Raw genomic sequence first — 23,662 nt, forward strand, 5'->3', positions numbered from 1 at the left:
CCCAGAAACGCGTGTAGGAAAGCGGTAGACTAACGTATGTGGGAACTCCTCACGTTGATAATCTCTGTATCGCGTACAAGTGATGGAGCTTTTCGTCTCCGCCCCTACCCGCGTTCCCTGTGAAATTTTGTCACGGTGACCGTGGAGATCAAGAGGACCAACGAAATGCTGGCCAAATATTTTGTGCCTAGACCACGCCGAGTAAGCGTATGCGCTTGGCATCGTCCGATCCAGCTGGGGATTAGGGTACTCATGTCTGCTAGAGCGTTACCTTTCATTTTGTGATCCTGCAACACCACAGAACTGGATCATCTTGATGGTGGTGTTATTTCGGAGGGCTTCGCAAAATTCAGCGACGCCAGCGATGCTGACGATATTGCACTTGAGGTTAAGCATCTCGAGGGTGCAGTTCGTCTTCAGTGCGGCGGCAAGCGCCTCAGCAGCGGCGTCGTTGATGCCGCAGTGCTTCAAGAGGAGGTGCTGTAGCGCCGTGTTGCGCTGCAGTGCTGTTGAGAGGGTCGCAACCTGAGTGTTGTTCAGCCGGGAGTGGCTCAAGTCTAGGCGTTTCAAGATTTTGTTCGTGCTGAGAGCTTTCAGAACAAGCGTTAAGTCTGCTTCACAGCGGCGTAAACTCAGTTCGTTGAGAGACGCGTTCACCTCGAGCGCATCAGAGAGTACCCGGAGATCTACGTAGGCCCGAAAACAACCACCCAGAGTTAGCTTTCTCAGTGACTTAGAGGTTCGAAGAAGGCTGGACAGAGTCTTGATGCATTTGTGATTCAGTTCGTTATTGGCGAGAGACAGCTGGTTGAGATGGCGACAGCTGTTTAACGCGCTCAGAATCTGGTTAGTGGTGTTGAACGACATATCGGTGCCCTCGATGGCTGCACTGGTAAGGTGGTCCGAGTTCCGTCTCAGGAGAGCAACCAAGTGCTTACCGATAGTCTCGTTGACGGGGAAGTTGGATAAGTCCAAGCTCTGGAGAGCGCGCAGTGACCTCAGTCCTTCGACCAGTTCTTCTTCGCACATGAAGGTGTGGTTACCGCCACGAAGCGCCAGATCACGGATATTGCAGCTTCGCCCCAAGGCTAACGCGAGCGCGAACGTCGGCCGGTAAAAAAGTTCGGTGGCCGAACCTTCGAGCTTGATTGCCTGGATGCATCGGTGCGCTTCTGGCAACCAGGAAAACACGAAGGCGGCAGCATAGAACTCATTCTTGTCGAAGTACTGGCGCCGGGTTGTCGGCAGCGCCTGGAGAGCAAGCCGGCCTGGCTGGGCTTCGATCAGTTCGAGGCCGACGATGGCTAAAACTTTGTTCCACGCCTCGAGGTCCCAGAGCAGCCAGCAGTCGCTACCGGATTCTTGGGTACAAGCGCGGTCAACTCGTAGAGCTCGCGCTCTCAAACGCGCCGTGATCTTCTCAATATCGTCCATGTTATCGACAGCCTTGGCTCGTGCCGAGTCAGAAGCGGGGTTTTGAGGAATTCCCCTTGCTTTTTGCGTCGTGCCAGCAGGCAAACGTATCGTGTAGGGCCCTGTCGTCGCAGGCCTGCTCCGAGGCTCGATGTTCTCTCACGGCCCGTGAACGAGCAGATGATGTTCATAGTCATGACCCCTTCAATGAAATGCGTATACAGACTATAAAGTGGGGATTGCTCTGAGTAAAAAAGGTTCGGTAGACGGCAATGGGCTACCAGGAAAAAAACAGTAAATGTAGTTATTATGAAAAATACGAGCACAGAAATTTTCTATCCTGAACCCCGTAAATCATGTAGCACAAAGGTTCTCATAATCCCAAGAGGACTTTTTTTGCAAAAATTTAGGGCATGGTTTCACGAAGTGAGTATTCTGGGTGAGCGTGCTTGGTCTCATTTTTGCCACCATATGTTATCTACTTTTTTATTCTTCCTTAATTGTTTGTTGTTGTATATTTTTTGTCTTAATTTTATCTTATTTCAAGAAAGCACGAATACGTAGTACCATGATCGGTCTGTCCGACCTCTGCATTTTAGTCAAAGTGGACGGCGACACTAAATTTCGTGTTTATATCGCCAGCGGCTGAATCGGCCCGCGCCGCGTACGGCACGTGACTGAAGAGAAGTTGTCGCCCATGCGTCGGCCCAGTGCCTCAAACTTTTGTAACCATCAACGTACGGGTGGTTCGCTCATTTCCACCAATAGCCGCGTGACTTGAAATACGGCGTTGGCATATATTAAAAAAAAAGAGCGGCCCCAGGAGCGGGCCGTGAAATCAGCCAGCGGCGAGCTAAGTGGGCCCGGGTGCGCCCAGTGCTCGAACAACAAGCCTTTCCAATTCAACAGTGAGGACACCTTGTTGTCCTTGGTGGTCACGTAAGCGAGTATAAGGGATGTCTTGTAGTGTGAGCGCTGCCAAAGGGATTTTAACCGTAGGTTCCTGGTTAGACAACGATTTCGGAGACGAATTCCACAGGAGAAGTCTAGAAGCCTTGCTGGGCACAAAAAAGTCCTCGGAGCACTTCAGTCTGCTTGGGTGTGGAAGGCGAAAGCCTGGAAATACTTACCAAAGACTTCTTAATTGATACATTGTATTTGCGTCTCCTCGTTTTCGATTCTACGTCTCTTGGCGGACAATACTACAACAGGCTTCTTCACTGCCACATCGTGTCTGCGTTTCCCCTACGGCAAAACAACCGCCGGGGTGGCTCAGTGGCTAAGGCGTTGTGCTGGTAAGCCCAAGGACGGGGGTTCGACCCCGGCCGCGGTGGCTGTTTGTCTGATGGAGGCGAAAACTGAAAACGCCCGTGTGCCGAGATTTCGGCGCACGTTAAAGATCCCCAGTGTTACGAATCGGCCAACGCCGCCGTATTTTCCCGCATCAGCCACGTGGGAATCCACCACGTGTGCCACAGCCGCCCGCGTATCGGTGAACCATACTTTCGTGTCTCGACATGAAAGGTCAGACACCTCGCGTTGCAACGCGCCTGCGGCGGTTGCCAGTGGCACACCCAGATTCTTCACGGACGTGCGCCCCACAGACGTCAGGTGCCAGCGCGTCGGTGAGTCACGCTGTGACATCCCCGGCTCAGACGTTTCGCTATCGGCGCGATCAACATTCGATAGCGCGGCCCCGGCACCTTTCAAGGAAACTCTCTCCCCTCTCTCGGACGCCACGTGGGGCGAAGCCATGAATGACTCACGAACTATGGAAAGAGCGTTGTGTGTGTCTGTGATGTTCGTGGCGTGTGGCTACTTGTTCGCGTTTGACCATTGTTGCTTTTGGGTATAAATAGAAGCAGCCCAAACGATGAAAATCATTCCTGTCTGAGCAGCGAATCCATGCGGTCGCTCTGCTCGAGTCCTGTATTGTAACCTCGCCCGTCGGGGCATTGTATGTTTTTTTTGGCTTCGGCTCACCTCTCGCTATGAAGTAAACAGTTACGTTATCCTACTGCTCTGGACTTCTTCACGGCTGCAACAGCGGCTGGCCGCTCGCTTCATACACGCTACCACTCGTATGTCGGAGGCCGCGGAGAACGGATCGGGTGCCCCCGCCCGGTCGCAACACCAGGAGGCCAAAATTAATCTGGAGCCCTCCGCTACGGTGCCCCTCAAAACCCAGGTGTAGTTTCGGCGCGTTAAACCCCTCAATCAATCAATACTATTGCAAAACACTCGCCCCTGCAGATCTACATCATCTAGCCGTGTCCATCATCCATCATCTCTCAAATCTGTGTGATCTAGCAGATCTCCATCACCGAACTTTTTATACCCGTTATTTGACACCACCACTCCCGTTGACCTTAAAATACTAAAAGAAAACACTATCTATTGGGTGATCAATTGCAACGCCCTCCCGCACTGGTTGTCCAACAGGCCTGAAATTTTGGGAGTGTATTTCTATTATACTGTAGGAGTTCAATTAGGCTGCATTAATTAATCGGCCCTTGAGTAAGTAAAAAGGCCTTCAGGATTTCAGGAAGGCCTTCAAATAATTCTTCAGGATAACCTCATTATATCGCCGGCCCTGCAGATATCGGGGCGGTGTTTTTCCTACATGGTTAATCCATACGAATCTCTAAAAGCTGTTTTTCAGGGTAACCGCAGACACCTAAAAGGCGAGTCAGCATTTTGGCGCAACTTACGTGTTCTTACCACTTCCTCAATACATGTTCAGCCCGTTGATATATTCACTTGGTTTGTGCTTACAAAACTTCCCATGCCAATTTACAAAAACCTATTTTAGTATTTTGTCCTAACAAACCTGTAAAAATGCGAGCAACATTTTTTTTAAAGTCACACCCCTACGGAAGTGAGCCCGGGTAAGATATAAATCAACGCCCAACCGAAAGGGCTGGTTATAGAATTTTCAAATTTTGGTAGCACGTCCTCAACAAAGGCCAATTCCTTTTAATTACTCTCCATGCAGCGCAGGCGAACCTCTTCGGCGCGCCCGCAACCTACCCCTCTCCCCCAACCCGCACTTACATCGGCAAACCCAACCCCGCACTCGACGCCGACGCCCCGTCCACCATGGAAGAATTATAGGCTATTTGAACTAATCCGAAACGTAACGCGACACCTGGCCAAGATCGCATCACAAACCGCCTCCTCCGTAACCTCGACATCCTTGACCTCGACTCTCTTCTGCAACTCTTCAACACTCACCGGACGAAGGGCACCCTTCCAGAGCAGTGGCGGCACTCGGAAATTACCTTAATCCCCAAACCCCACAAACCCATACCGCTTACATCACTACGTCCGATCGCCCTTCGAGCAAACTGTTCGAGCGTCTTGTACATTAGCGCCTCACTGAATACCTCGAAGGAAAGCACATAAACACACTTACCATTATTGGTTTTCGCACCATGGTCCACGCAGGACATTCTTTCACAACTTAAGGAGCAGATGTTAGGCCATCTCAGCCGGACCACGACTCGCACAATCCTTGCGCTCGAGGAAAAAGGCGCATTTGACCTTACTCACCAAGTGATCCTATAGACAACCTCAACACCACCAACTGTGGGCCTCGCACCTTCAACTACGTTGCAGCGTTTCCCCGAGAGCGCACGGCTACTATCAAGCTCGGAAGCCTGACCTCAGCCATCATGAGAACACCCCCCCCCCCCCCCAAACTGCAGCATACTATATTCGCCGATGACATTGCTTTCTGGACTACCTCTGGTTCCCGTGGAGAACAGCAAGACGCCCTCCAAAAAATATTAGCAGTGGCTTAACTCGGCTATGCCAGGATATACGTAGCGTCGGGTAAGGTTCAGCTGGTTATTATTAGGTTTCCTGTTTGTCTAGGATTAGCTTGATTATCATGCTTACTCATTGGCATATTCATAGGAGGTCAGGGTGAGGGAACAAACGCGTGTTAAGGAGATATTAGTAGAAATTAAGAGGAAGAAATGGACGTGGGCAGGGCATGTACTGGGAAGGCAAGATAACCGTTGGTCATTAAGGGCAACAGAGTGGATCCCTAGAGAAGGCAAGTGTGGCAGGGGGCGGCAGGAAGTTAGATGGGCAGATGAGATCAAGAAGTTTGCGGGGATAAATTGGTCGCAGTTAGTGCAGGACCGGGGTAATTGGAGATCAATGGGAGAGGCCTTTGCCCTGCAGTGGGCGTAGATAGGCCGATGATGATGATGATGATGATGATGATGCTTACTACTACTTCAATGACACACACACGGAAAACGCATCATGTGACACTCGTATATTTATCAAGCGGCTCCGGCGCAGCGTCACCAATCGCCCCAGAGCTAAGCTGGTTCCACAGGCGCACGCCGGTGTTGCTGCGATGCACGAGCCATCGGTTCCACACCCGGCCACCCCTCGGATGATCATCAAGTGGACCGGGCCGCCACGTGCGGAACGGACGTTGGTGAAGACGCTGGGCGCGTGGGGTGTGTGAGAGACGCCGGGTAGCGAGCAACGTTCTGTGCGCCGTGTGACGTCACTGCTCCTCGCGCATGCGCAGCACGGCTCTCCAGGAGCCACGCGAAACTGCTCAACCTCGGACAGTGTAGCTCACGCTACAAAAGCTGTAGACACCACCGTCAACTACCTGCGTCCCATTAGCCTAACCTGTGAACCTGCTAAATCAGCCCTTCTCATCCGGCAGGCCCGATCACGTGGCCGCCCTCCTCCTCCCACACCTAATCCTGAAGTGTCGATACAGGGTGGACTAATCCCCTAGGTGACCACCCTCCGCGTCCACGGCGTCCCCTTCCATCGGGACGGCACGGGTTCAGCGCTCCTTCCGCAACTCCAGACCTCCTTTACTCGCCTGACCATCTTATGCTCAGAATCCGCAGCCGACATCATGGCCTCGTTGAATCGAAAATATGTCGTCTGGTCCAAGCTCTCCTGATCAGCAAAATCACCTATGCCACACCATACCTCAATCTTCGACCACAAGAAACCGCAAAAATTGAAGCCCTCATTCGTAACGCCTACAAAACGGCTCTTGGCCTACCCATTTACACCTCCACGGACAAACTGCTCAGGCTGGGACTACACAACGTCCTTGGAGATCTTGTGGAGGCTCAGAGAAACTCCCAACTTCAACGCCTCAGCTTCACGCCAACTGGTGATTCCGTTCTCCGCACGCTCGGCTACTCTACGCCGCCAGATCAAGACCGACCACAACGTCTCCCAACTACCACCAAGCACTGCATCCACGTTTCCCCCATACCGCGCAATATGCACCCCACCTTCAAACAAGGCCGTCGGGAAGCGCGGGTCCGCTGCCTCATGAAAAAGCTATAGCGGATGACCCCGAAATCCGTTATACTGACGTCGCTTATGACTCCTGCACTCGGCGCACAAGTTTCGTCCCCCTCAATCACGCCAGCCGAATCTCCACGGCGGCCACCACGCACGCCAACAAAATGCAGACGGCAGAAGCTCTGGCAATCGCCTTCGCAGCCACCACCCATGCCAAGCATTTCCACATCACTGTAGTCTCCGACTCTCAGCAGGCCTCTCCGCCTCTACCAAGAAGGTACCTCCCCACCCTAGGCCATTCCTCTCTTCCGACGTCTACCCGATGAGACCACAATCACGATCGCCAGGACACCCCGTAAAATCGGGCCTTCCAGGGAATGAAGCGGCCCACACTTCAGCCCAAGCTTTGTACTCCCGGGCATTCTCCACCGATGGTCAAGTGATCCCACCACCAACCATCCATCACCTTTTATGGGACTGCATAGGTCTGGTAGGCCACGTGAGACACATCGGCCTGCCTGGGCACTTGCTTACGAGGACTGGATCCGTCCGAAGGGCCGCATCAGACAGACTTTACCCGCACTGTGGTGGTTCGTTCTTGACTCCTCCATGTTGGGACACCATTGAGGCATTCATCTCCCCTCCCTCTCCTTCCTCATGCGGCCTTGAACCATCCCTTTCAATAAATGTTCGTTTGCTGTTGTTGTCGCCCACGACCTCCAAATTTCTCTCGATAATACGTACAATGCCCTCCTGTCTCACCACACCCTTAACCGCCGGGTATACGCTCCTCCGCACCCCGTCCTAACCAACCAGCAAGCCATATTTTATCGTCGCCTTCAGACCGGAACCTTCTACAATCACGCCACCCTCCACCAGATCGCTCCCGTCAACGCCAACACTGCGACATCCCGCTCACCACAGTCTACCTCGTAAACTCTTGTTCCCACTCCCTTAACCCACCCCCTTCCCAACCCTGCAGCAGTGGGAGACTGATCTGGCCAGCCCGGACCAGGAACGCCAGAGGGCCTTGGTTTCTCGGGCCATCGGGTCGGACCGGTCAAGAGGCATCCTGGACTATGGACGCTTCACCACCACCCTCCTACCTTTTCCTTTTGCTCTAATAAATGTTTTCTACTACTCTACAAAATTGAGAAAAAGGGAGTCCGATTGGATCGTCGAGAGCACACAGCCTTGGCGAGAAAGTTGGCTTTGCCGAGAAATTTATTGTGTCGTTTTTCGTCTACGGACGCCGTACGCAACTGATCCAAAGGCAGTGAGGGTATATTGTTTCGCTATAATAGGCTGAACTGTTTCCCTGAAAAAAAAAAATTTGTGTCGTGGGCCAGTTGATGCCTCACCTGAGATTTGATTTGGGAAGAAATGAAGCGTTTAATGGTTTACTCAATGTGTGTTGTACCGTCGTTATACTGGCACTCCCAGGCGCCGCTGCATACTACCGTATACTTCTAATATACTTCTACTATACTTCCAGCATACTTCTAACAGTATAAAGCTTTCCCCGTCCTCAGCCAACTTCGGCCTCCCTATCAACGTTTTGAAAGTCCGTGACGCTACCGAGAACAAAGACCCGAACCCGTCTTCTCGTGTTATTTGCTCCTCGCTATCTTCATATTGCCTTGAGCATCCGGACAAACTCCAAGTCTATAACCCTCTTCCCTCAGAATATGCCACAAGAATTCCAAAATTCTGCCCTCTAAAGCGTTGTGCTTCTGAGCACGAGGTCGCTGGTTCGATTCCCGGCTGTGGCGGCTGCTTTTTTGATGGAGGCAAAAAGCAAAAACGCCCGTGTGTTCAAGATTTGGGAGCACGCTAAAGATCCCCAGGTGGTCAAAATTAATCCGGAGCCCTCCACTACGGCGCCCCTCATCGCCTGCGTTGCGTCGGCGCGTTAAACACCAAAATCAATCAATTCCGAGTGTCTGTTTTCATAAGCTATCCGTTTATGCGTAGAGACGCTATACCTTCATTGCTCTGCCCTGGACTTTCGAAATTTTGACACACTGGGTTAATGCAAACATATTGTTTTCTGAGAGTCCACGTGGCCGAAACATAAATGTAGTTTTTTGCAACAGTTCGTTATTATCCACCCATATCAATTGCCCCTGTTTTATGGCATGCATAGAAGAAAAACTCTACGCTGACATAACTGTACCATTCGCCCTGCCTTTCCCTCCTCCGCATTTACAGTGTATAACCATCCTCCTTTCGCGTCACAGCTCTGGAACTTCGAACCCTATAAGTTAATTGTTTGTTTTTGCTGCCCGGCCATGCCCGGCTGTGTTATCTGCGTCCCGAGCGAAGCGCGTCTTCCGTTCTTTACTTTTACGCCGCACGGGCTATCACATTCAGATAAGCAGACTGTCTCGCCCTAACGTCACTAGCCCAGAATGATCTTCTTTGATCTGCAATGTTCTGGATGCAAATCGACGGTTCCAGAAACACTCGCGCCAGGAGATAAAAGCCTGCAGAGCAGACGCCATGGCATTCGAACCGCCGGCACCAGTTTACGCACGTCACTTTGTTGATTGCTGTATCGCCGCCTTGTATTCTTTGAGTTGTTAGGGGAGCACAAGTTCGCTCCAATAAACTTGTTTTTCTTGAAGACAACTGCGTCGTCTTTGGCAACGTGACACTATGGTGCCAATCAAGTGTGCCGTGCCCCCTGTACCCATATGTTTAATCAGCGCTTTTGGGATTTCATCCGGTCCTGTTGCCATATTATTGGGAACATTATTGTCTATAGTTTTATAGTTTCAAATTTCAGCACTAAACTTTTTTTCGCTATCAGACCAGATGTATGATCGGTTTTGCCAAACGTACGAGCGATGACTCCTGGTATAGTTACATTAAAGGGATGGCCCCTAGGAATACGTTACCGTTATCGTCTTGTATCCTAGTATGGACCTCATTAGTTGCTATTCTCAATCCTTTTACAGGATTGCAGAATTTTTCGGAATGATTTTATCCTCCCTGCGTACGCGACAAACTTATAGTTCACTTGTAGTTTAAGTTTTCGCTTGTAAGTTGTACTAGCTTTAAAGCGAAGCTTTACATTGCTAGGAGTTATTATTATGAATGGGACGGCACTAGGCCTGTTGCGGTGGTAGGGAGAAAAGGGAAGGCGATTACGTGCGTCGCACTATGGAGGCTTCACACGCAAATGTCCACAGTGAGAGTAGAATTCTTTTGTGGTCGCGTGTTGGCCGGATCCAGTCCTCGTATGTAGATACGGATGACGGGCGATGTTTGTCACGTGCGTCCTTCAGTCCTTCACAGTCCCACACCAGGTGACGCATGCTGGCTGGCTGGGCGGCCAAGCACACGCTACACTGGCGAAAATAAAATCCGGTGGTGCCGGTAGTCCATAAGACTCATTCGGCACAAACCCATGCGCATGCGCGAGAAAGCCGGGTTGGAGAGCAGTTAGAAAGCAAGGGGAGAGAGATTGACTGCATTTACAGATGGCGGAGCTACACTCTCGCATCTACAGACACTGGTAAGTGAGAACGGTGCGTTGGAGGGAGCAAAAAACACGAGTAAACATCAGCCGCACGTTACAGCTTCGCTGATTAAGCATCTGTACGGAGTGCATCGGCGCCTTTCCTTTTTGTATTTGCACTCAGTTTATTTTCGCGTACTGGCTCCACTGAAACTGCTCCTCGCCTTCCTGAAGGTTCAATTTCGTTAGTTTCTTTGTGCACTCTGAACACCGGTTTCCGTTGCTCTGCGGCAAGTTTATTGTTCTTGGCGGACGAGATTCATGGTTTACTTTAATGTCCCCAACAATTCTTTTCCCTTGCTTTGCCTGTTTCTTTTTGCTTGCAACCAGTCATCTCGTCATATTTTCATACAATTGTACACCGGGTCGTTAATTCTCTTTCGACATTATGCGCGAGCACTGCTGTCTGCTTACCGCTTTTTTTTTTCCGACCTGTATTATTTCCTGCTTTCCGCCTGCCCCACGTTCAAACTTCAAAATTATACCTCTGACAAATGAAATAGTGAACTGCGATCAAAAATACGAAATAAGCACCCCACACAAACCAAGGACGCCTCGCTGGTTCCGTGCGAGTGTGGGACCGGTACGCGTGTCAGAGGCCAGTCAGTCAACATCTTTTGCTCTGCGCCGCTGGCGATGTATCGAATGAAGGTCATCGGGTAGCCGTTATTCGAAGGGCGGAATGTGCGAGCCTCTTCTTCCTATTTTTTAGAGTCTTCACAGTGTGTGGTCTTGGCTCTGCGGAATAAACGGCACACAACAGTAATATTGGAGCTGGCGGGATGAGTTGCCCACCCCCTGCAACGTGACCCCAGTCACCCGTGAGGAAGGAAACGAAGTCGTTCCGAAACTTCGGGTTCCTTTTTTGCACTTTTGGTTGGAGTTTGCTATTTGATTGATCCCTCGTACCTTCTCAACTAGGCAGACCTCTGTCGAACGTTTACCTCCAAGATTATACGTTTCTGGTTCCTAGCAAAGCTGCTGGTTCGTTTTTCTTCCATCTGGATTAGGTTTAATCCTTCGTACCTGCTTTCTGAGTCTATACTGTAATCTATGCAGAACTGTCTATTGGCACATTGCCACGAGTACTTCCCGCCTCACTTATGCCCGCCGAACTAACGCAAGGTTCAGGTCTTGGCACATGCCTAGCAGCAGAGAGCCGTTGTGATCGCGTATTCATCTAGATCCTCTATCTGAGCATTAAGTGTCCTAAATGAACTCGAAAATGGGCGCCACGTTGATATATCAGAGCTCGCTGTGTAGCTATCTAACTTTGACGGCGGTATCGTCCTGCTAAACGGAAAGTTCTGCGTAAAATCTTCCGCCCCGTAGCAAGCGGTGGGAATGATTAAAGCGCAACCCTCAAATGAGTAGTCTCCAAGGAGGTTGTATACAACGTCATTGGTAGTCTGTCGAGTTTTAAAGCAATTAAGCGCCAGTGCACTAAAGTTTCTCTCTGGGCACCATACTCTCGCTTTTACGTCCATGCCAGGACACCCTCTGGACAACAGATTGTGCAGGTACACTATGCCGTCTCCGTATTCTAGCGGTACAATACGCGTATCAGTATACGGTCAAAACATTCTAGTAACGTTGGTCAAAACCACGACGTCCTCTACAAACAGGGCGACAGGGTGCTTTTGCACGCAGCTACACAAAAGCGGCTGGTTTGAGAAACTGCTCGCGAAGTGCTAAGGCCCTTTGTCGTGCTCAACAGCTGAAGTCTTAGCCCGGCCACTACCAAAGGCCATTGCGGCAGAGGATTCAAGTTTTAAATGCAGAGCATTTCTTTAACTCACGATGTCACCCGTTCTAGTTGTCCGTAGTAGTCCGCACCCCTCCTCCTACACTATATATAAAAAAATACTTACCGGCGCCTGGTTTCGAACCCACGACCCTGCGGGCGGAACGCAAGGTACATGGTGCTCTACCCACTGCGCCACAAAGCCGACACAGAATGGAGGGCTACTATGCGCCTTATATCCTTGACTCATTCAAACTACGTCAAGAAGCTGCTGATACAACGCATCCACTACCACCAACTCCCCAAACACTAAACGTTAACGCATTACACCCACCCCCTATGCGACGCATTTACTCGAGTCCCCCTCGCGGGGAGATGGGCCCAATTTTTTCATGTCACTCACCTCATACGGTTTCGTCGACTAACTTTCCTAGCGAGCTTCGTCTCCGACAGGGGATATGTTACACCAATGTCGACTTCAATTCATGCGAAATGAATTTGAGTTGAATGGCGATGACGTGAATAATGTTGGCCTACATATTCCGCTAGGACGAACGTCTAGAAGAACACGGGAACGAAAGAACTCCGGGTAGCCGGCTGCTTAACTGGCGTGCCCTGTTACCCACTGTAAAAAAAAAGACAGTCTGCAATGTTTCGCTGCACGCAAAAGTATTTTATTGGTTATTATTCTTTAATATAAACAATTGATTATACATTCTAAACAAAACGCAATTGCTAACAAAAACCAAGTAGGAATGAATGAACGTGTACAACTCTGTCGGCCCCGCTTGGGACGTAGTCAGTGCCAGAATTCATATCGTTTCTGTACTCTACACCAGGGCGCTCTTCTTCATGATGGATGAGCATAATTTTTAACCTCGTCGCTTTCCTTTGGTAGCGCCTCGTCGGCAGCGACGAGGCTCTTTCGACAGATGCGGCAAGCAGGAGTCCATTATAAGGTGCTGGAAAACAAGAAAAACACGACGAAACTCATCAGGCGCTTTTCAGGTGGAGGCGAAAAGCAACAACGCGCTTGCGTCGAGATGTAGGCGCACGTTAAGGATCCCCAGGTGGTCTAAATTAATCCGCAGCCCCCAACTACTGTGCGCCTAATAGCCCAGACGTCGCTTTGGTGCGTTAAACCCCATAGTCTGAATCAGGTGCGGCTTACTGGACACACATCAAGGCATGCTGGCGAGTTCGCAAAGTGGTTGTGAAGGTTGGCTCGTGGGTTCATGGCGTAAAAACAACTGCACTGGCACAAACAGAGCGTTTAAAGGTCAGCAGAGTATTGGTTTTTGCGAGTTGGTACTTAGCGCTCTGTGTGTCGTCTTCTGTATTTCTGTCCCTCATATTGTGCTGCACTTCCATATTTCGCTATGTTCACAGGTCCCAGTCTGTCACCTGTTACAGCGGAGTCATCCAGAGCGGTCCCCTGTGTGGGAATCGTGGAGAACCTCGATCCCGAGCCGGCGCGTGCTTCGGGAGAGACTTGTGCGCTGAAACCGGTCCGGCGCTCCGCTGGTGCGTCGGCGTCCCCCGAGAGATGGCACCACCAATCTGTGCGGACATAGGCACGCGGGCGCTGGCGGCGCGAACGTATGCGCGCGGGAGTCGAGAGAGTCTCGTCGGAGACCCGGTCGGGGCTGGTTCGGCGGAACTTCGCGGTGGTGATGGATACATGTATCTCAGGTGGGAACTTTGTCGCGCGCCGTGAGTGCCTGCCTCCCGTTAGTGATCACGACCCGGACGGCGTGATTCGTGAACGCTGTCGAGCCTTGTGCTCGCATGCTTTGGGATTCCCCAAATAAACGGCTGTGCTTCGGCATTACTGTCTACTGTGTTCTCGTATCGGCGAACCTCGCTGGGCTGCCGTAGACATAGGAGCCCGCGTGGTTGACACGCCGGGAGCGAGCGTGGGGGGCCTACCTCAGAGTGCTGGCAAGGTCCCCGAGGAACCCCTCATATCCCACACCTGTCAATAACATTTGTCAAGGTAGTGCTGCCGTACGAAACAACAATATTGGGAAATGGCTGTAACGAACACAGCAGTGCCAAAAATGCCGCTTTGCGGTACACCAACTAGAGATGTGAGCAGTTGAAAAAAAAACAAAAAAAGCATTAGGAAAAAAACATGTTTTTTTCGTTTTTTTCAACTAAGGTAAAATTGAAAAAAACACAGTACCCCCCCCCCCCTCCTCCGCGGAATTGTGTTGTTATGCAGCTCCTTTTGACGTGCTTGAAAGTTTCTTGTTTAACTTTTAGTAATTGTACTATTTTTGTGCTTCTTTCTTACCGCTCCATTTATTTCGCGTGAGTGATCGCCAGGAAACGGGGGTGCAAGCCTTGCTGTTTCCGAACAACCGAACATTACACCACTGCGGCTTCAGTTGCGTAGTCTCTGCTAGGGCACCACGGCGTCAGCGGCTAGCGCCGATACAACGGCAGCCGTATCAGATAGCGCGCGCGCGTGCTTAGCGCGGCGGCAACGCCCAATATCGCGCCTGCGCCAAATTCAATACAGCACAGTAGTGCTGCGCTAGTGAAGTGAACGGATGGGCGTTTGAGCACCTTTTTTCAATTACCCTGCCATTATTTCAGTCAATCCAACAAGCTATTCAGAGTACTTCAGCGTAGAAAATATAACCCAGTTTCCGCTATGGTACGTCCGCGGTCGCACGTTTGGAAACATTTTAACGTGTGCGACTCGCCTACCTCGGGGAAGAAGCAGCAAGCCTTCTGCAAGTACTGCGATGCATCCCATGGTTTCCTCAACGCTACCCGCCTTACGAAACATCTGTGGTCCTGCAAAAAGTGCCCACAAGAGGTTAAGAAGCGGTACGGCTTTCCATCCGAAAACAAGCAACCAAGGATCTCATCGGCGGCCTCGTCAAGTGAGTACCAAAGCACCGGTATCTCAGCAGCAAGTGTCTCAGTTGTAAAATCAGCAAGTCTCTCGTCTTTGCAATCGACGTGGCAAGCGGAACCGAATCAGACACGGATTGACGACTGTTCGCACTTTTTGATCAGAACTTTAGGAATTGACGTGAAATCACTCCATTGATTTTGAAACTGAAAGCTCTGCTGGAATTTTTGTGTGCAGTAATGAAACAATTATATTCTGGAAAGTGCTACTAAATAAATGTGTCGGGTTTTTAAAACAGTGTGCGCACAAGTCTTTTTTTCCAAGTTTTCGTAATTTTCTGAAAAAAACTAGAAAAAAACCTGTTTTTTTCAAGCACCTCAAATTTTCATGAAAACTTGCATCTCTAACACCAACGCCATTTGAAATCCGTTTCCCTACTAAGCAAAATGCTTGGTAAAAAACATACTTTTACAGGTTTCAGTACGAGCAGATCGATACCGAAGTAGAAAGTCCCAAGGGCGTTTTGTTAGTGCCCCCGCAAGACCCCATGTATTCCTATAGAGCTGTAAGCACCAGGCCCCTTTGAAGTACGCTTCACTACTTTCTATAATGCATTTATGGTAAAAAGCTTTTTTTTCGGGAGCAATATAAAAGGTCTGATAGGAGAGTATGATGCCCCGAGGTCCTTTTATTTTACACCTTTATGATGATGATGATTAGTGGGTCTCTCTTTGAATCGGGACGTCGGACGTCAGCAACCGACTTGCCTGCTTTATTTCGCTTGCTTGCGCTACTCTTAGCTAACCTAATAGTATGCCTCCCCCATCTCCCCCTTCCCCTTGCTTTAAACTCCCATCGCTCCCACAAGACCCTATAAAGCGCCATACGCCGAGCGCCTTAACGGGGCGGCTTCACTACTATACAGAAACAGATTGGAGGGAAGACATTGCAAATTCACTCCCCAAATCAGCAGTAAAGCTTTCATACTGGTTAATCACAGGGAGTTATTATGTGTCCTGCAATGTTCTCTCTCTGATATTAAAGCTAGGATGGATTTTTACCATCGCGTGACAAAAATCCGCAGGTAACCTCCAACAGAAATCAAGCCGGTTGCATCTCGAAACTAAGTAAAACTCACCTTAAGAGGAGGTTCGTCACTATGTGGCATGACTATAATAGGAAGATTTAAAAACACATACACGAGCGCAGACTGCATATCGTAGCACTTAATCGGTTTCAAACAATCATACATAGCACAAGGGGCTAATGTTGGTTGTTCTGGAGAGAACATCTCGTGATGAGAATAACGGTAAGTAACGATCACAAATCGGAGTGACATTCTAACCCCCGAGAACCTCTTAATAGTACCAGTAATTCATGCGATATGCTCCAGCACACAACACTTCGCAAATGCTAGCACCCGTGCCAGAGTTATGGGAAGTTATCGGGTCACCATACGGGACGCTTGTTAGAACTATCACGCCGTACTAATATAAAGGGGTAGGGCGAGCCAGATTCGCAGCATGGCTACATCTCAATGTCCTCTGTAGGTTATACGCACAAACCGCTCAAATAGGTAAAATGCCTTATGTCAGGGGTCAGTGCTGACAAAATTGCCTGAGGCATCCGCCACAAGGCATCGGTGATATCGGTCAGCGTGTATGTGACACGAAGAACGCACTTCACAGATACAATGTTGGAGCCTTTGCCGCTTGTCCAGGGTGTAGAGCGGTGCAGTGACAATGCAGCCTGCTTTAGACACGACACACACGCAGGCTGCTGCTGTGCTCTATAAAGGATGTTGCACGTCCGTCCGGTTTGGCGAGGAGCAGCGAAGTTTATAAACAATACTCAAGAACAGCTTATCCCGTCAAGTCTGGGTTCAGGTCGTACACGCCACGTAATGACAAAATTTGACATTGTTGACGCACTCGGAACCTCACCGTGCTTCGGGGAAGTTGTGCCCCGTAGTCCTCGGAGTCGTCCCTGGCTTCGGCGGGGGCTTTTGTGGGGTGCGGCAGTGGTGTCCATCCGTGACTGAGGACCAGCCACAGACGAAGACGACACGGACTTGCTGCGCTTGCCAGGCTGAGACCGGAGCAAGCGGTAGTCGGACGCCATCCCCCATCCGTAGATGGCACCGTCTTGTAGCTGGGGATGTGCGGCCCTGGGAAAAAAATAAGGAAATCACGCACAAAATCGAATTCGTTTTTTTCTTTCTTTTATATGCCCAATGAAACATTCTGAAATTTTCAATCACAATAGCAAATTTAAAACTATGGTGGCAGGTCACTATTTACCAGTGAAGCATTGGTATAAGTAGAAATGTCAGTACTCGAGTTAGCCGCACACGCGGGCCCGGAGCATTTCGATACGTGATATATTATTGTTCTAGGTTCCGCTCAACAGATTTATGCGTTTTGGCGGCACTGGCTTCACTGGTAAAGGCAACCCAGCGTTTATTTCTTCCGGATACCAGTGCCTCACGCGATGCCGCCATACCGATGGGCTATTAAACACCGTCACTGGTAATAGCAGGAAGAGTTCAGGATTTCGTTAGCCACAAAGGTGCAGAACTCGTGCAGGCGAAAAATACCGCGTCACTTCCCCAGGAGGGCTCTATTCGCACTGACGTGTTATTCAACCCTCGCTGCCCTGAAATGATCGTGGGTAGGTAATTTGCGTATAATAAAAGTGACTCCATATTTCACCCCCTCTCGTAATATCACCACCCCACTCATCACACAACTATATGTTCTTTTCTTGAAACCTTTCCATCACAGAGCAGAAATATAACTTCCTTCAGGTGGTCGGAATTCCCAGCAGTTGTGAATCTCTACTTCAGACTCGTTGAAAAAGAAGTGGCCACTATTTCGTTCCGATGTTCCGATGTTCGGGCTATGTAATCCGCCGCGATGCTTGGTGTGGCGAGGAATATTCGTTAGTAAAGCGACAGCTCGGTCAAGCCGGCAACATGTGCACCTTTAGCACAACTTTTCTCAGGTTGCCATACTCCAGCGGCTAGATGAGGCGTATGAGTAGGGCTTATATATGCACTAATTCGGAGGGCGAGTTCGAATATAGAGGTGGAGATGATGCTCCGAGCCTTCTTCCAACTGAATTCTGAGGGACCGAAACCAGGCTTCCGGTCCTTTTTTGGGTAATTCAGAAGAAGTGACAAGAGTAGTCCTCTCGAAAATACGAAAAACAAATATAAGTTTTTGAAAAATAGGTATTTTTGTCTCCTCAGCCCATAACTCAAGTGTCTTTCAACGCGGCAAACCGAGCAGCGAATGAACCTCTTGCACCTATTGTTGAAACGTGCCTGCGAATGTAGAAAAATGGCTTAATTATGCATGAAGTTGTATTTCCATGCTGATTCGGACACTCTTTCGGCAAAAACTTCACGCCAAGTAGCTTCTCAAAAATACCGGTTATCGAATTGGCGCAACGTTGAAAAATATCAACAACTTCCAAACATTTAACCTCACCTGAGTGGTATTATCACGGAACAATAAAAAACACTTGTGCGAACTTTTTTTCAACTTCTTGTAGATTAAATAATATTTAAGGTAGACGTAATTTTATGAGTCATCGAGGTAATATGCCAAAACTCATATACAACTACAAAACGGAAACTTGGAGGTAGCCCACACTTGTTTTTCGCGCAGTCGCGAAATGCGACGCCTAAGCTGGGATCTCCTACTCAGTGAAAATGAATACGCCCCATCGCAGGAAATGCTTAGGTTGCGCTCGTGACGAGCAACTGACTGCACGCACGGCACGCAGTCTCCACCCTGCTTCCCCAAGCTGACGCCTACACTCACTCCTATAAATAAAACTGTTTATCCGGATCACAAGTGGCGAGCGGAGAGTCAGATGCTGTGAGGCTGGTGAAACACAGATCTGCACAACAAGCTGCGTGCAGAAGGCCATCGGATGCCGGAAAGCGTGGCACGTAAATAAATGGTTTTCGCGGAAAATACTGACGATGAACTAGTACAACACATGAGCGCGAAACCTCTGCAAACTTTTACTACTTCTTTATTCCTTTTACCTGAAATTCTTCTGAAGTCCGCCTTCTATAGCTTTATTCCCAATCTGATCTTCCAGGTGTCAGTAAAAAAGGTGGCCAGGGCCTTCTTTGAACTACCAACTACTATTTTTCGAGGCGTTCACAAATTGTAACACGAAAGGCAATGGAGGCTCAAGGATCGTACCTCCGCTGCCAACTGTTCCCGGAAGCTCCCCATGATGGGAGCCATCCGTTTTTTCCCCATACACGCAGTACACGTCCTCTCTTAATAAGAAAAAACCAAGGCCTATTAAAGCGTATGCTCAGGGGGATATCAAAGCGTCGCTGTGCAGAAGTTGTCTTCCTGCAGACTTGCGGACGCCAGCTCGCGGCTATATAATATATATAACGACACTTCTGGCCACAACGGCGACTGAACCCTTCCCGACATATGAGAAACATGTCCCGGTGGCGTGTACCGTTTCTGCGTCTGGCAGAGGATAAAAACAGGGAAGGCAGCGCTTCGCCCCGCCATTGGTTTACTTGAAAGGTCGAAACGGACCACTCAAATATGCAGCGCTGCACACAATTGGAACGAAGTGTTAAATTCGCGTGCAAGACGGTCAGCGCCAGGCTTTGGGTGCAGTTAGTTTAACCAATCAACGAGCCTTCGTGCAATCATCACGTAAAACATTGTGTTTCAATCGCGTACTTGCGTAACAGTCGATCGTCGAGAAACAATATATGGGGCGTGCGTGACCCAGTATAGACGATCGCTAAGACATCCATGCTAGGTAACGCATTTTTGTAAAGAACCTTTTGTGTACAATCGCAAACACAATTTTCTACCCGCCGCGGTGGCTCAGTGGCTAAGGCGTTGCGCTGCTGAGCCCGAGGTCGCGGGTTCGATTCCCGGCCGCGGCGGCCGCTTTTCTGATGGAGGCGAAAAGCAAAAACGCCCGTGTGTACGAGATTTCGGCGCACGTTAAAGATCCCCAGGTGGTCAAAATTAATCCGGAGCCCTCCACTACGGCGCGCCTCATCGCCTGCGTTGCGTCGGCGCGTTAACCTCTACAATCAACAATCAAACACAATTTTCTTTGCCATTTTATATCGCCGTCTTCGTCTTGCGTTCTTCCGCTCGATCACCAGCACCGCTGAGTACCAAGAGCGGAGGGATCCTTCGCCGGTAAATGAACCGTAAACCATTAACGAGGTTTTCCTAGAACTAAGGCAGAGTTGCCAGTACGTACAACGTGCTAGAGTGCAAACGGTGCATTCTAACGCAACCAGTCGCGGCGCTACAATAGCGAAATCATGTAGTTGGCGGTAGCTATACCATTTGGCCGGTAACCACGCTACCCAGTCTCTCCGACGTCCTTGCTGAGGTCCGGGAAAGCGGCTGGCGTTTCGTATAAATTGATTCATTACTTCAAGGATATTGAGTTAAATACGGAAGGGCTACTTCTTGAACGTGGCAATGTTTTGAATGAACCAAACTTGTATTGCGTCGTCCCTGTCCTTTTGGGAACGGATGTAGGTAGTTTGAATAAGGCAAAACAACAGAGCGTTTCAAATGAATGTCCCCAAGAACCTTTTAAGGAGTGCTCGTCGGATCTGTTACTTCTATAAACTGGGTTCACTTAAAAGACGATCAGTAGCATCGTAAACTACGTCAGCTCATATATCAAGGGTGTACGAAAAAATGCAGAGACCGATACTCCAAAGTAATGTCAAGTATTAAGGTGAACTCAGATCAGTGCCTGAGTGATAAAACTAGAGAAGCCCTCTCCATTTTTTGCTCCAACTACGCGCAGATTTACTGCAACACATAACCTAGGCCGTTTAGGTGGGCGTTAGAGCTGTCAGATTAACTACTGAAAATTATTGGTAGGATGCCATTCACAGCTGTAGGAAGATTCCCGATTTACGTCTTGTCTTCACCATTGTGAGCACCAACGGTTACGATGTTTCTGTACGATGTGCTTCCCGAAATTGATTCGTGTTCCCCCATTGCTTATAAAGCGGTAATTGTCACCATCTTCCACGATGCTTGACTTTAATGGTTGCTCCACAGCAGGTACACTAATACTGCGGTTAAGTTAGAAAAACGTAGTTGACACCCGCACCTCCGCATAGCAAATAAAATTATGTTCTACAGCAACATTAATAATGCTATTCAAGCATACGTTTGGTCGCGGGAGAGAAAAGGTAAAAAGCAAGTTGACGCTCAATAATCATATTAAACTGCGCCGCTTCCCAATTTTCAGCAAATATTTGAGGCCTTTTTTTTCGAAATGGGCCAAATCCAAAAACCGAATCTATGTCAAATAAAAATGTAGTGCCAACTAAAACTCGGCAACTTTCCCCTAAAAAAGAGGTGACAATAAAATAGGTGAGATACTGCCCTGAAAAAGTGTACGCACATCGTATTTCGTATCAAGAATGAGCCAGATCCCGCTGTTTCACGAATCAAAATCAGCCATATTTCTTTTCCCAATCGGAATTTGCTTTTGGCTTGACTCTTCAGACTGTTTCGTGGGTGTTCTCTGAAGTTTTATTTTTTTTCTTTTTGCTTTCCGGAGCTCGCTTATCATGAACTCAGACGGCAATTAGGAGATCGGAGAAAGATCTGTTCCCAGACGTCGACAACAAAATGAACAGAAGAAGAAGTAAACGAAATGAAACTGAGAGATGTGAAGTTATTATTTCAACTCGTCTCCACCGTCCCTACGGAGTAAATCTCATTATTTTTATTTTTTACTCCCGTATTTACCATTTTAGCACTGAACCAAATAGCCGCCGCTTACAAGCCCTGTCAACCCCCCCCCCCCCCCCCCCCCTCTGTGAGTACCAGTCACTTCATTAGGGTGATAAAGATATGAGCAGTCTTCTTGTGAGGCGTTTTGGAAATTTATGGCAATGCAACGAAGATCTTGCTTGCTTCGTGAGTCTCTTCAAACGTGCCCAAGAAAATTATCCTACGGAAGAATTCGAAAAGACCTGCAAATGTTGCCAAAAGGACTTAACTTATCTTCGTGTTTCGTTCTACTGTTCTTGATACCCTGTTGCATATGTTTAATACCTTTTCAGACGAAAGACCATCGCACCATTCTTGAAAGTAAATTTAAATAAAGTTTTCATAAAAATGCTGCATCAACTTGAGTGTTTCAATTCGAGCCAAATCCAAACTTATCATCGCAATATTGCTCAAATTCACCGCATAAGTTTTAATTATTTGTGGGCATTAGCTTCCTCTAGCTGAAATGTAAGACATCATATAATAGCTTTGACAGCGTTGCATTTAGGTCCGGTAACAAACTTCCGCTTTTTTTCTCACATTCATCTTAGGTGGATTTGGCTCATTTCGAAAAAAACCGCCTCATTTATGCTATGCGATGAAATATAGCAAAAATAATTAGGCTACACCTTCCAGGTAGACTTCGCATGTCGGCGTGTTCAAGTACGAGCGAACGACATCTAGAAAACGAACGAGAGGCCACGTCCGCACCTAAATTTTCCTTCCCAGTTGTGTCAATGCGTATCCACAACTTATACCACTGAGGAGGTTTCGTCTCGGCTACTCTCCACCAATGAATCGTCTCGGCTTTCGTCTCTGCCAATTAATCCTCAATCTTCTTGGTGTTATATACGGAAGACGCCCACAAAGACAGAGTTTTTTGTTTGTGATTTCCTTGCTTTTTATTTAACCACCTTAGGCGCTTACTAGGTAGGGGTTTGTGATTTTTTACTTTGTGTTCACTTTTGTTTTATTTTGTTATTTTTTTAATCACGTGGATGTGATGGATTCGATACAGCTTTCTGAATTCGGTAATTTATTTTCAATTTTCCGTACATTTAATTTATCACGTGAGGGTGCTGCATTAGGTAAGCCTTTACGATTTCACCACTTTTTCCTTTTCCTTTATAATATTGTTATTTTTTATTATATTGCCTTTTCTGCGACTGACGATGGTTGCCAGATTCGGCTGACAACAGCTAGCTTTAAACGACTTCTAGTTTTTTGTGATAACAAAATTCTTTTTTTTCTTTTTTTCTTAAATGGTCTACCTCAAATCAGTTATAGCGAATACAGGGGTTAATTTATGCAATTATGCGATTTTGTACACATACAAGGTCTCACACTTCGCATTCGGATACCAGGCAAGAATGTTTGCTCACTGGAAAACGTCCCCTCCTACTTCGATGCTCATTGCACTACATGCAGCGTGAGTACACCGTCGCCCGGTCGCACGGCTGGAAAATGAAAGCCCCTTGCACCGCGTCTGCTCACGGTCAAAGCCAATGTTTTCTGATGAAACGCAATTACATTAAAAGGTCATCATCATCATCATCATCAGCCTATCTACGCCCACTGCAGGGCAAAGGCCTCTCCCATTATTCTCCAATTACCTCGGTCCTGTGCCAACTGTGACCAATTTATCCCCGCAAACTTCTTGATCTCATCTGCCCATCTAACTTTCTGCCGCCCCCTGCAATGCTTGCCTTCTCTAGGGATCTACTCTGTTACCCTTAATGACCAGCGGTTATCTTGCCTTCGCATTACATGCCCTGCCCACGTCCATTTCTTCTTCTTAATTTCTACTAATATGTCTTTAACATCAGTTTGCTCCCTGACCCACTCCGCTCTCTTCTTGTCCCTTAATATTACACCTATCATCTTCCGTTCCATTGCTCGCTGAGTCGTCCTCAATTTAAGTTGAACCCTCTTAGTGAGCCTCCAAGTTTCTGCCCCGTAGGTGAGTACCGGTAAGATGCAGCTGTCATACACTTTCTTCT

The sequence above is a fragment of the Haemaphysalis longicornis genome, unplaced genomic scaffold, assembly GCF_048455015.1.
Source record: "Haemaphysalis longicornis isolate Haplotype H1 unplaced genomic scaffold, Haemaphysalis longicornis Haplotype H1 scaffold_1, whole genome shotgun sequence".
NCBI lineage: Eukaryota > Metazoa > Arthropoda > Arachnida > Ixodida > Ixodidae > Haemaphysalis > Haemaphysalis longicornis.